This window comes from Hylobates moloch, unplaced genomic scaffold (genome assembly GCF_009828535.3).
Source record: "Hylobates moloch isolate HMO894 unplaced genomic scaffold, HMol_V3 SCAFFOLD_2, whole genome shotgun sequence".
Taxonomy (NCBI): Eukaryota; Metazoa; Chordata; class Mammalia; order Primates; family Hylobatidae; genus Hylobates; species Hylobates moloch.
In genome coordinates, this window is record NW_026652277.1 from 149,783,566 (window position 1) to 149,796,433 (window position 12,868).

Consider the following 12,868-nt stretch of genomic DNA (forward strand, 5'->3'; position numbering starts at 1 on the left):
CCAGTTTATCCTGACTTCCACATTGTGAATAGTCCACCAGGACTGTTTATAAAGTTGAGTTTGGGGGGATCTTCATCTTTCTCCTGGCATTCAACGCATTTTCTGTCTCCTTTAGAACTGTTGCCACATGCTGGCAAAAAGATAAGGAAACTGAATTTGTAATCCAAACCTCGTTAAATTGCTGCATACACATTTTCCCTTCTACTTCTTGCTCTCTGTTTCTAAATGCCATGCTATCTGTTTGTACTCAGTCACCTTAAATCCTTATTTGGGTTCTCCAACAGGCACAAAGGCAACCAAATATCAATTTTAGTAACTGGTGGAAGTGCCCACATGAGGAATGGGATGTTCAGTCTTAACATGTGGTCTCTATGAATAAGGGTCTTCATTTTTTCTTTTCCTAAACGGTCCAGCTCCTCTATGCTGGTTTTGCTCCTCAACAGTCCAAGGTTTGTGCTACTTCCATGGTGATCATCTGTTAGGTCATAAACATTAGATTGTGGCATCACTGAATGAGTCAGTTGGGAGGAAGCTGGGCTGGAAATACAGCTGAGAGCCTCTGTTGACAGATGGATGCCTTCTTAATCACAGCCTGTGCTGGTAAAGGGAAAGCCTTGCCTGGCCAACCCCTCCCACTCCCACCCCCACCTCCTGCATTGATTCACAAACCTGGACTGCTCTGGAGGAGGCTGGGAAAGTCCATCCCCAGGGAATACCACTTTTTTCCTCTTCTGTGCCTCTCACAGGACACCCACACGACTAGGAGGAGGCAGAAAGTGAACAGGGCGCTCTTATTACTTTTTGAGTGGCAGCAAGGTAAACCTGCTTTCATTTTCTTTTCCAAATCCTAAACGTTTCCCTCTTGAACAGTTGATATTGTTAGCGTTGTTTGTTTCCCAGTGTGTGTCCATCTGCTTGTCTGTAAAATGGGCATAATAAGAGCTCACCTTTCAGAAAGCAGTGGGTAGGGCTAGATGCTGTAATTATGTTCCCTTTCATCAGTTTTCCCTATCTCTACTAAGCACCAGGTGCTATTGGAAAAATTACCTTTTTATCAGATTTTTAAAATACAATTGCCTGAGCACATATTTAATCTTAGAAGAAATAGTTTAATAGTTCTAAATGTGGGGTTTCAGAGAGCCCTATATCAAGAGCCGCTGTAGGCTAGGTTGCTAGGAGACTGGACAGCCAAAGAAACAATGCCCTTTCCTGTTACCACTATCAAGAACTGCTCAGGATTCCTGCCAGCCTGTTAGCCTTTATCGTTCAGTCATTTTAGACCTCAAAGAGAACATTCCATCAAGGGATCAGGTTCTATCATCTCACTGGAATGCAATGTAAGACCCCAGAAACTCTAGTACAAACAAATTTACTATGGCTCAGATTAATAATAGATAGCACTTGAATGTGTGCCCCAGTTGTGTTCCCTCTCTGCTAAGGATAGGATAAATGAAAATAAATTGCAAATTCAGCAGGGAGATTCAGACCAAACATAAGGAAGAACTTCTGCCATTAAGGACATAGAAGTTGTGAAGTTTGCCCCTTGGGAAGAGTTGTTAAGATTAGCCTGAAAGAGCATATTTGAAGGATGAAGATGCAGCCCTCACTGGCAATGGAAGACAAGGCAATATGATTTCCTAGGTTTTCTTCAAGACACAAGATTCTCCTAGTTGTGGAAAAGTGACTCTGTGCATTACTCACCACTATTAAGATGGTTATTCATGATCAGGCCTGAGTGAAAGCCAGGCTACTCTTACATAACAAAGGCAGATTCTCAGTGTTGGAAGCTAACTGAGGAGCCATTCATTTCATCCCTCTTCTTTCACCAATGAAAAATCAGAGACACAGAGCATTCATTGCCACATGGCCAGCAGAAGAGCTGGGCCTAGTACCAGGACCCCTCAGGCTCTCTGTGCTGTGTGCTGTACTATACCACGTTTTCACTAATAACATAGATCTATTTAAAACATAGCTTCATCTCTGGACCACTGCAGATTTTACATTCTAAAAATGCTTTTATAAGAATTCTGTTTATGACATGAGCAGCACTGAAGCAGAAATCTGAGGAACTCTGGGGATTGGTGTGGCTAAAGATCACAATTTAGAAGAATAGTTTAGGCAAGGCACAAAAGAGGAAATGTTATTTATATGAGCTCATTTCTACTCACCAAAAAATTTAAAAATTAAACTCAAGACCCAACAACTTTTTCCTTTTCTTAGCCCAACATGAGAGGCCTACACATGTATCCCTTTTTTCCAAACTTGTGGACTTGTCTGATATGCAGTCTCAAGTTTATAACCTTCCCTTAGAAAAAGTTCTATTTCATTTCTACAAATCATACTTGTCTTGTTTTATAATCCTTGAAATGGATAGTGCTGCCTCATCTTAGATGAGGCATTCAATAGTTTTAATTTCTAAGTTATAAATTATTTTTTCTTCTTCTTTTTTAAAAATCTTAGAGGCAAATCTGTCTGTTTCACATAGGAAGCCAGTTGAGTTGTTCCTCATGCTTTCCCCACGAAGCTGCATCTGAAGGGCTTCCTCACCCCTCACTGTGATCACAAGTTATGCCTCACAGATTCATTTCCTTATGAATGACTTCAGGAAGCCAGCATTTTTAATAAGTAGGAAGTAAATTATATTTAATGACTAAATTCTCACCTAAAGTTGATACTAATATTACGATAACTCTCTTGTGCCTATTTTGGTCTTTTAAACTTCTTTGCTGTACATCTAAGAAAATCAAAATTTCAGTAGACTCCTCATGCAGTCTGAGAAGGCAGTTTCCTAGCTGGTTTGATTTAAGGGGCTCCAGAAGACATTCTTATCCCACATATTTCTTCTGCTGATCAGTCAGCAGCTGAAATTCCAACTAATGGATTCCATTCTTCCAGTTAAGATATCATCTCCAGAAAACTGTGCTAGTTGGCATCCAGCAGTGCCCAAGTATTATTTAACCCATTAGAACCTGTGACTGCATCAGCTTTATATCCTGGACCTCAGCCTGGAACAAAGGAGAGCTACACTTGGATACTAAACACAAGTGGTCTGGATAGATTATGCTGGGAAAAGAAGCCTGGAGTGGGCAGTACAGTGGGAGAACAAGGTAAAAATCAGGTAAAAGTTGCCAGAAAACGCTATCACTGAATCACAGCTTTCTCTCTACTTGTTTTGGGGGACTGTATTTATATTACTTGTCTCTCAAGCATCCTTAATATATTTATTTACTTTCTCAAAAGTCTTTACTGTCATTAATCTATTTGGATTTTCAAACTGAGTCAGAAGCATATATTATGATATCATTAACTTGAGGGTATGCTAGAACCAAAATGTCCTTCTAGAATAAATGTGTATTAGAGTAAGTAAAAAACTTAAGGGGAAAAACAGGAGAGCTACTACTCAACTTTTATGGTGGTTTACATGTGTTAGGTGAGGCAAGAAAGAGGTAGAATGTAAAAGAAAAGGAAATTTAGGTAATTTTTTAGGCTAAGAAAAATCAAGTTGGGGGAATTCAAGGACTGGAAACACCAGTACAAAGCTAAAGATACACTTTAATTCCAGAGATGGTGTCTTAGAAAATATAGTAGTGGTTATAGAGATAGGCCGTTGAATGATGACAATGCTAGGGCCATAGGAATGTTTCTGAAGAAAGCAACATCCTTTATCTTACTATCATTGGAGAGGTAGACTCTGATTGTATGGCACTTTTTTTTGATACTACTAGAAAATTATGCAAGACATCTCACAGAGCAGAATCAGACTTGCAGCCCATGATAAAAGAGAAGACCGACTGTAACATCAAAGAAATACAGAAGATTTTATGGCTTGCTGTTTACCTACAAGGGAAATGCCTGAATGCCTGAAGTATATATTACATGTAGTTTGGCTGCACTTAGAGGAAAAACTTGGATTTCTAACTTTTATCAAACAAAGAACGCATTGTCCCTGGTCCATATTGATTGGTGAAACACAGAAATTTTCCATTTATTATTCACTTTATTATTGCATTTATTTATTTTTGCCTACCGTTTTTTTTTTAATTTCATTATACCTGTTTTCATGCATGCAGTGAAATTACTCCTTATCCTTGGGAGAAAATGACAAGAAACGACAGCCACGGAATCTTCCTCTGGATATGGGAACAAAAATAGCTCTCAGAATAATTAGTGGCCACACACAGGTAACTTCTTCATGAGGTGACTTGGTGACTTCACAAGATAGGCCCCACCCCACCTATATGGGATGAGCACCATCTGGGCTGACCTCCTCTTTCGGGGTTTGTAATTACTGTATAAAGATGCAGGTGCGTCTATGAAAGCAAACTTTGTCGAGATCTCAGTGACACACTCTGCTTTTCCAAATTACCTCAATTGGCAGTGTATATTAGAAAGAGTCATGGAATGTCTCTGGAAAGATACATAAGAGACCTGGTGACATTGGATCCTTGTGGGTAGGGAGACACTGTGTAAGTGCATCAAAGAGGCTGACTTTTCACTGTGCACTCCTTCAGACCACTGCAAATTTGGAAATGTATACAGTGTGCATGTATTACCTCCTTAAAACTAGCTAGCTACCTATCTATCTACCTACCTACCCATCTACCTTCCTACCCAGCTAATTAATTAGCTAACTAAATTAATAAGGTGTTAAAAAAAAAAGAAAAGCCAAATAACTGGAAACACTTAGATCTTCCTCTGTTGCTATTTAGCTAACTATTCAATTTAACTCTTAAATAAGTTATTTCCTCTGAGTTTTTTTTTTTTTTTCTTCCACAGAAACTCTGCACCTAAGCAACACTGGTTTCCTTGTTCCTCCCCAAACATGCCAGGCACATCCCAGCCTCAGCTTCTTCGCAAAAACAATTTCCAATGCCTGGAAAAATCTTGTTTTTGTTATCTCCATGGCTCGCATTTTGCTTAGTTTAAGTCTTGACTCAAATATCACTTTCTCAATAAGGCCTACCTTGACTGTCCTATTTAAAATTGCAAACAACACCCCAGAATTCCTCATCCATTTTATCTTTCATAGTAATGATCTTCTTCTTCTTTTTTTTTTTTTTTTTTTTTTTTGAGATGGAGTTTTGCTCTTGTTGCCCAGTCTGGAGTGCAATGGCATGATCTCGGCTCACCACAACCTCTGCCCCCAGGTTCAAATGATTCTCCTGCCTCAGCCTCCTGAGTAGTTGGGATTACAGGTATGTGCCACCATGCCCGGCTAGTTTTGTATTTTTAGGTGAGATGGGGTTTCTCCGTGTTGGTCAGGCTGGTCTCAAACTCCCGACCTCAGGTGATCCACCCACCTCGGCCTCCCAAAGTGCTGGGATTATAGGCAAGCCACCCCGTCCAGCCATAATGATCTTCTTTTTAAAGTACTATATAAGCATCTTAGTACTTAACATCTTTATTGTCTATATCAAACTCTAGAACCAAGCTCCATGAAGGCAAGGATTTATCTTCAAATATTTTGCTCACTGTTACTTCCCCCAGCACTAAGTACTGCTTAGCACTTATTGCTTTTCAAGAAATAATTGCTGAGTAAATAAAAGAACTAATGAGTTTGCTTTCTAAATTTTTTATTCTTGATTGAATATTATTAAATGATTTGAGAATGACACATCTAGTTTTTAGTTTGATGATTATTAAGATTTTCAAAAACAGACTTCAATGTATATTTTGAAAACAAATTCAAGAATAGCATTTTCTACAAATGGCCAAGAGATATATGAAAAGATGTTCAACATCACTAGTCATCAGAGAAATGCAAATGAAAACCACAATGAACCTCACACCCATTAGAATGGCTGTTATCCAAAAAGCAAAAGATAAAAAGTGTTGGCGAAGATCTGGAGAAAAGAGAACTCTTGTACACTGTTAGTGGGCATGTAAATGGGTGCAGCTGCTTCGGCTGCTATGCAAAACAGCATGGAGGCTCCTCAATAAATTAAAAATAGAACTATCATATGATTCAGCAATCCCACTTCTGTTATTGATCGAAAAGAATTGAAAGCAAGATCTCTAAAAGGTAATTGAACTCTCACGTTCACTGTGGCATTATTCACAATAGCCAAGACATGTAATCAATCTAAATGTCCATCGACTGATGAATAGATAAAGAAATGTGGTATATACATACAATGGAATATTATTTAACCTTAGAAAAGAAGTAATCCTGCCATTGGTGACAACATGGATGAACCTGGAGGACATCGTGCTAGTGAAACAAGCCAGGCACAGAAAGACAAATATTGTATGATTTAAGTTATATGTGGAATCTAAAATAGTCAAATTCATAGTAGTAGAGAATAGAATGATGGTTACCAGGAGTTGGAGAGGGTGGTGAGAGAAGTGGGAAGTTATTGCTCCAAGTGCACAAAGTTTCTGTTATACACAATGAAAAAGCCCTAGAGATCTACTGTATAGTGTAGTGTCTATAGTTATGAGTACTGTATTTTATACTTAAAAATTTGGTAAGAGGATAGATCTTATGTTAAGTGTTCTTATCACAAATAATAAAGAGGGTGAGAGAAAACTTTCGGAGACAATGGATAGGTTTATTGCACAGATTGTGGTGATGATTTCACGGATGCGTACTTATCTCCAAACTCAAGTTGTATACATTCAGTATGTGCTGTTATTTTTTGTCAGTTGTACCTTTAAAAGGTGGGGTTTTTAAGTGACCTTCTCTAGTTGTGAAGTACACTTTCTTCCACTTGACAACTCGTCTGACTAGCCCATATCCTAATCTTTGTTAACAGATCCTTAACATCTAGATTATTGTTATTAAGATATCATTTTATGTTGATCAATTTTTAACTTTGGAGGATATCTTTAAGATAATCATTCTCTTTTGAACAAATGTATCATCGTTGTTTGAATGTATCCATGTTTACAAGCTTTCAACACTCATCACCTGAAACAGGTTTTGTTTCATCAACTAGAGTAGTCAACTAGTGACTTCACCCAGGAGGAGACTTAAACATAGGGAATTAGGCACCAAAAATGTCCATTTGAGGAGTGAGGGCCAGACAAAGCCACTGTAACCTTTGAGGAATTCAGGAAGTTGCAAGAATCATAGGAAACCACCCCATGACTCTTGATCTCAGCAACAGCTGTGGCACTGGGGCGGGTTTTCAGCAAATTTCCCAGAAGCTGCTGTAAAACCCCGTATCTGTTGTCTGTTCCATTCCCCACATTGCCCGCTACTGCTAAAAAGGAATTAACAGTTTCTATTTCTCCCCTTTCTGTAGAATTTGTCTTTCCCAACGTGCTCTAAATTATAAACGAGCAAAGGATTTCCATTTTCAAACCCCACAGGTTCCTCCATATACAGATTTCCATAAGCCTCAAACCTGAAAGAAATAGAAAGCAAATTGAATTCCTCCTCAAAAGTCTACCAGTTTGTTTTGGTGGTCACTGCCACTAAGTTCTACTGATGTGCACATTCTGTAGGTAAACCCCAGAGATGAGAACATCATGTTCATGTCTCTCTTCCTTGATGACCATGGCATGCTCATCCAGTTTGTCTATTTCGACTCCCAACACAGTAAATATCCTGGGAGGCAATCCTAAAGTTACAGAACATAATTCACATAATATTCCTGTACCATAGGTTAAGAAAATTAGCACATATTGTTCTTTTAATTTAATAATTGTCCCGTATTGGCCAGGCATGGTGACTCATGCCTGTAATCTTAGCACTTTGGGAGCCCAAGGTGGGCAGATCGCTTGAGCCCAGGAGTTCAAGACCAGCCTGGGCAACATGGCAAAACCCTGTCTACCCAAAAATCACACACAAAAAATTGCCAGGCATGCTGGTGCATGCCTGTGGTCCCAGCTACTCAGGAGGATGAAGTGGGAGGATTGCTTGAGCTTGGGAAGTCAAGACTGTAGTGAGCCATGATTGTACCACTGCACTCCAGTCTGGGTGACAGAGAGATCCTGTCTCAAAATAATAATAATAATAATCCATTATATTTCTTATAAGTCCCCTCTCTACCTCAGTTGCCTTGTCCATAACAGGAGGATATAATAGTACTTATTTCATAAGATTATTGTGAGAATTACATGGAACTTCATCTGCCTATCTAGCTACTTAGCTATGTATGTATGTATGATGTATGTATGTACTTATGTATGTATATATCTATCTATCTAGAGTTTGGAAGAGTGCCTGGACCATTGTAAATGCATAGTACAAGATAGTTACTATTATTACTACTGCCGTTGTCATCATAATCATCCCTGTTTTCTGAAAAAAGTAATGGGCTTATACGTCAGATAAATATGTTGAACTTAATTCTCTTTATGTGTCCCCGAACCTCTCTATGCCTTTTCCATGGTCTCTTCATGTGAAAAGTGTGGTTCTTCCCTGCTTAAATATGAACTTGGCCATGTGACATGTTTTGGTCAATAGCATGCGAGCAGAAGTGACAATTTGCCAGTTCTAAGCCTAGGCCTTCAAAGCTCCGTAAGTGTATTTCCACTTGCACCTTTGCATTTGTGTCACTGACATGAGAAGATTCCTTTTAGGTCGCTCCTGCCCCTTCAGCCTGGGCCCCAGAATGTATACACATAGGCTAGAGATGCATTGGTCAATTCACAGAATCACAGTGAGAAAAAAAAGCCACCAACCAAGTCCAACCTAGATCATCTGAACCCCATCCTTCCCACATAGGTGTAAGCAATAAGTTGCTTACAGGGGCTGTTTAAAGCCCCTGAGCTTTGGGGTGGTTTGTTATGCAGCAGTGGTGAACTAATACACTTTATTTCAGATGCACCTACCAGTGACTGAGTCAAATGATGACACCTGCTCATCAGCCAAGTCATATTGCATGTTTTGCCCAAATGCTGGCCGTGACTCTTTGTGAACATGCACAGAGTAGTGCTGCAAGAACTTGAATGGGTTTGGGGAGAGGCAAGGATCGGTGCCAGTTTCTGCCTTCTGTGTTTTTGCCGCCTTCAACATCTGCCAGCTGGTGCAGCTGCACCTTTTGGACAAATGATATGCTATCCTGGGCATTAGCCTAAATGGTACCACACATGCAAAGAGCCACAGCTGCTATTTGTTGTGCTTCTTGCTATTCTTGGCTCTGTTGCATTGCCTAAGGGTGGCATAGATTTCTACACACGAAGCATGGCTTTCCAAGATTCATAGATAGAACTTTGATCAATACAGCTACTAATGATGATGACTGTGCATGGGAAAATAGGGTAGAATCATTTCTAAATAGCCTAAGATTTTTTTAGAGTAAGAAGAATGTAAATTAATTAATCCTATAAACATGCATGCTATATCATTGTATGGTTTGTCCTTCCAGGAAAAAGCTAAAACCTCACCTATATTGTTAATATATATATATTTTTTACATTATTTAAATGAGTGAATTTTTGCTTCCTTTGTTGGTTTTGCATAAAGATATTCATATTAGCATAATGTAGATAAATCTCATGAGTTAATTATTTGCTAAATCAAATTTATAATTAGTTTCCATTTCTAAGTAAAAGGTTCAGTTGTTCCACATGTGTTGTGTGGAATAATTGAAAACATTATTAATTAGTATATGCTGCTGGTGACTGAGATCCCTCTCAAAAATTTCTGAGCTTGGTTTGAAACCTAAAAATAAGAAAATAAGAATAAACATAAGTTCAGTCTACAATCCATAGAAAAGACATTGTATTTCTAGTCCTTTTAAAACTTAACCAAAAGTCTTTATTTATTCACCACATTTGCCAGTACAATGCAGATGAAAATGAATAAAGGAAGAAAAAAAATTATATAGATGGCCCAGCTACAGGGCCATACTTTAAGAGAATGGAACATAACCCTGCTTCAGAGCACTTTTAATGAAAATATAGACAAATAAATGTATAGTGCAGTTGTTTTCGACCCTGGTTGCAAATTAAGTACATGGAGAGCTTTCCAAAATTATCGATGCTGAGCTCCACCAAGATTTCTAATTTAGTTGGTCCTGGATGGGACCAAGGAATTGGTACTTTATGGAAGCTCCCAAGGGATTCCAATGTGTGCAGTTAGATGCAGTAGTATTAAGATATTTTGAAATCCTAATAATTCCAAGAGGGTGCTAACATGGCTACAATGACTATTTTCAGATTTCTTCAGAGGGGGTTCATAGAGGAATTGACTTAAAAGCAGAGCCTTAAAGGAAAGCAGCTATGTCATGGAATGATGTGGAAAAGTATTTTTCTTTTTAAATCAGTTACATAATATGGGTTTTTTCAAGTTTTGCCATTTTAATCAGCAGAACTTAGATTAATTAATTTGTGAGATGCTTATCTTTGCCTATTAATTTCCTCTATTGATATTTTTACTTGCTCTCAATTGGGATTGCTTTTTCATATCTGTCTTCTTTTGTAAAGTGATGACTTTAGTCAGAAGTGTGCTGGAGCAGTTTGCAGAGCCTTGCAAAATTGATGGTGCCTATTTATTTCCAGCGCTATGTTCATCAATGCCAGGTTGGTAGATTGAAATCAGCCGTGATAAAAATGTTTACACTATGGAAACTGGCAAATATTAAAAATCATCAGATACTCTCTCACCCCAGACATGATCAATCATTCAATAGTACACAACTGATTTCAGTGGAGAAGAGTTATGGTACATAAATGATTTTTAGTTCTTTATGTTAGATGTCTTAAAATTATAAGTCTCAACTTTCAAGTACCTATTAATCTCAAAAAAATTAAACCTATATTTTACAAGAAAGCCTCTTCTGTATTTTTTATTATATTTTCTTTTGAATCCCCCTCTGCATTTCACTCTTACCACCTAAAACAGAAACTCCCACATCTTCTATGCTCAGAGGAGATTTACTTGTGTTAGCTTAAGAATCATTTTATGTTTTCTCATGCTTGCCTTCATACCACCCCATACCACAGTTTTCGGGTTTTAATTTAAGCTCCACAGCAGCCCTTTTCTGTTTGATGAGAAAAGATAACCAAGAAAATAAATTAGGAGTCTTATGATTGACCCTGTTTTTTTTGTTATTCAAGGAAACCCAAAATGAAGCAAAATAACAAAAAATTGCCAAGGAAAACATTTTCAGCCATTTCAATTACTGTTTCAATTGGCTGGGTCTGGCTGCCAGATTATCCTGTAATCTCTACAAGAATGTTATTTGGAAAAAGCTGAAATATGCCCTGCATGGAAGCCACATCCATCCCTTCAGCACATTCTAGTTGGAATAACCTTCTCTCAGCATACTGGAATCATATTGGAGTAAAATTGGCAGTTCCTGGAAAAACTTAATCTATAGATTATATAAAAGCTGAATTCACTATCGGCATATTATTGAAAAGTCTCAAAAATGTAGTATGCCTAAATCCAAGATAAAGAAAAGTAATGATATTGTGATGTTTGTATAACAAATACCTTTAGACAATGTGCAGGCTTGTGTGCGCCCATTTGTGTGTGCACAACTGGGCATGTGCTTTGACTGTGTGTCTGTGTGTGTATTAAATAACAGGACAATAGAATGAGGAGAATGTTTGAAATTATTTGAATGGTTTCATAAAAACTTCCTGGGATGTGGGATGTGTTTTACTAAGATTACACCAAGAAATGGCACCAGCTGCTTATCAGACTTGTGGGTTCAAAGAAAGGAAATCTTTTTTGTTTGTTTTAATTAAATGGGTCTTGAAAACATTGGTATTAAAAATAGATGATTACACCCTCAGATTGCCATTTTGATGTGTTCTCATACAAGTGGGATGAAGAGCTACTGTGCACATAAGTTTAAAAAAACTATTTTGTAGTCAGTTTCTACACATGGACTCTAGAAAATGCACGAAAAAATATATGTGACTCTGGCAACCAATTGGTTTTTTTTTACCCTAGACTGGTCTCCTTTTTGAATTTGGATTGTTTGGCACAATATTGAAATTATGAAGTTTAAACTGACATCAAATCCTATTGCATCTGTTTCATATGTTGGGACAGGACCACCATGAAGGAGCACACCATTAAATATCCATGAGAATGTGTTCCAAGGATGAACTCTACAGCACACATCATCTGTCCTCTAGAGCCCCAGCTTTGCAGAGTTGAGCCCTGGAACAGCAGCAGCAGCACTCTCTGAAAGCCTGCTAAAAAGGCAGAATCTCAGGCCCCATTCAGACCACCTGGATCAAAATCTGCAATGTAACAAAATCTCCTGATATGATAATATTGGAGAGGCACAGGCCTAAATTATTTTGACTATTTCTTTAAAAGTGAAAGCAAATAGGTGTATCTACTCAGTGTCAATATCAAGAATATTATAGAAACTATAGTATTTGCTGGAGTATTTATCATTAGCTTTAAGTATAAGATACTCCGTGGTGTTTCAGCAATTAGTAAAAACACCATCCATCCATTTTTTCAAAAGTCGCATTGCCAAGATTATTAAACCTGTTGTATGCACTAAAAGATTGCAATGACTATGCGGTTGTAGTCAGAAGTTGTGTTGTGGCTGCTCAGAGTAATTACTTCTCTGAGAATCTATTCTGTGGTGTCACAAAGCGGTGTGGAAAAGTTTGTTAATACTTAAGACGGTTCAATCACTGGAACTGGTTTCAGTGCGCATATACGCTGATCAGCTTTTATACAGGAGTCTGCAGCAGAGAAAGAAGTAGCTAGCAAGGTCCAGTCTGCGTGACTTAAACCATATTGGTGCTAATTCACTAAAAATTCACAAATCTGATTAATCTTTAGATCTGAAGTTACTGAGAGAGAGGATGGGAATAGAAGGAGAGAGAGAGAGAAAGAAAGAAAGAGAGTTGGGGGAGAGAGAGAGAGAAATTGGGGGAGGAAGAGAGAGGGAGAGAGAAGAAAAATCCACTACCTAAGAATGATGATGATGATGATGGTGAT

General features: G+C 38.2%; 1 long non-coding RNA gene across 3 annotated transcripts; it reads left to right on the plus strand.

Annotated features, from left to right (window-relative positions):
- The first annotated feature begins 561 nt into the window (after positions 1-561).
- On the plus strand, positions 562-12,205 carry LOC116475945 (uncharacterized). Of its 3 annotated transcripts, none has more exons than XR_009210775.1 (7): positions 562-600; positions 747-816; positions 2,896-3,118; positions 4,071-4,181; positions 5,074-5,195; positions 10,378-10,473; positions 11,957-12,205. It is a non-coding gene; the product is annotated as an uncharacterized LOC116475945 (long non-coding RNA). The 3 variants fall into 3 exon arrangements; XR_009210776.1 differs by having other exon boundaries at positions 2,896-3,107; XR_009210777.1 differs by lacking the exon at positions 10,378-10,473.
- Positions 12,206-12,868: the final 663 nt, after the last annotated feature.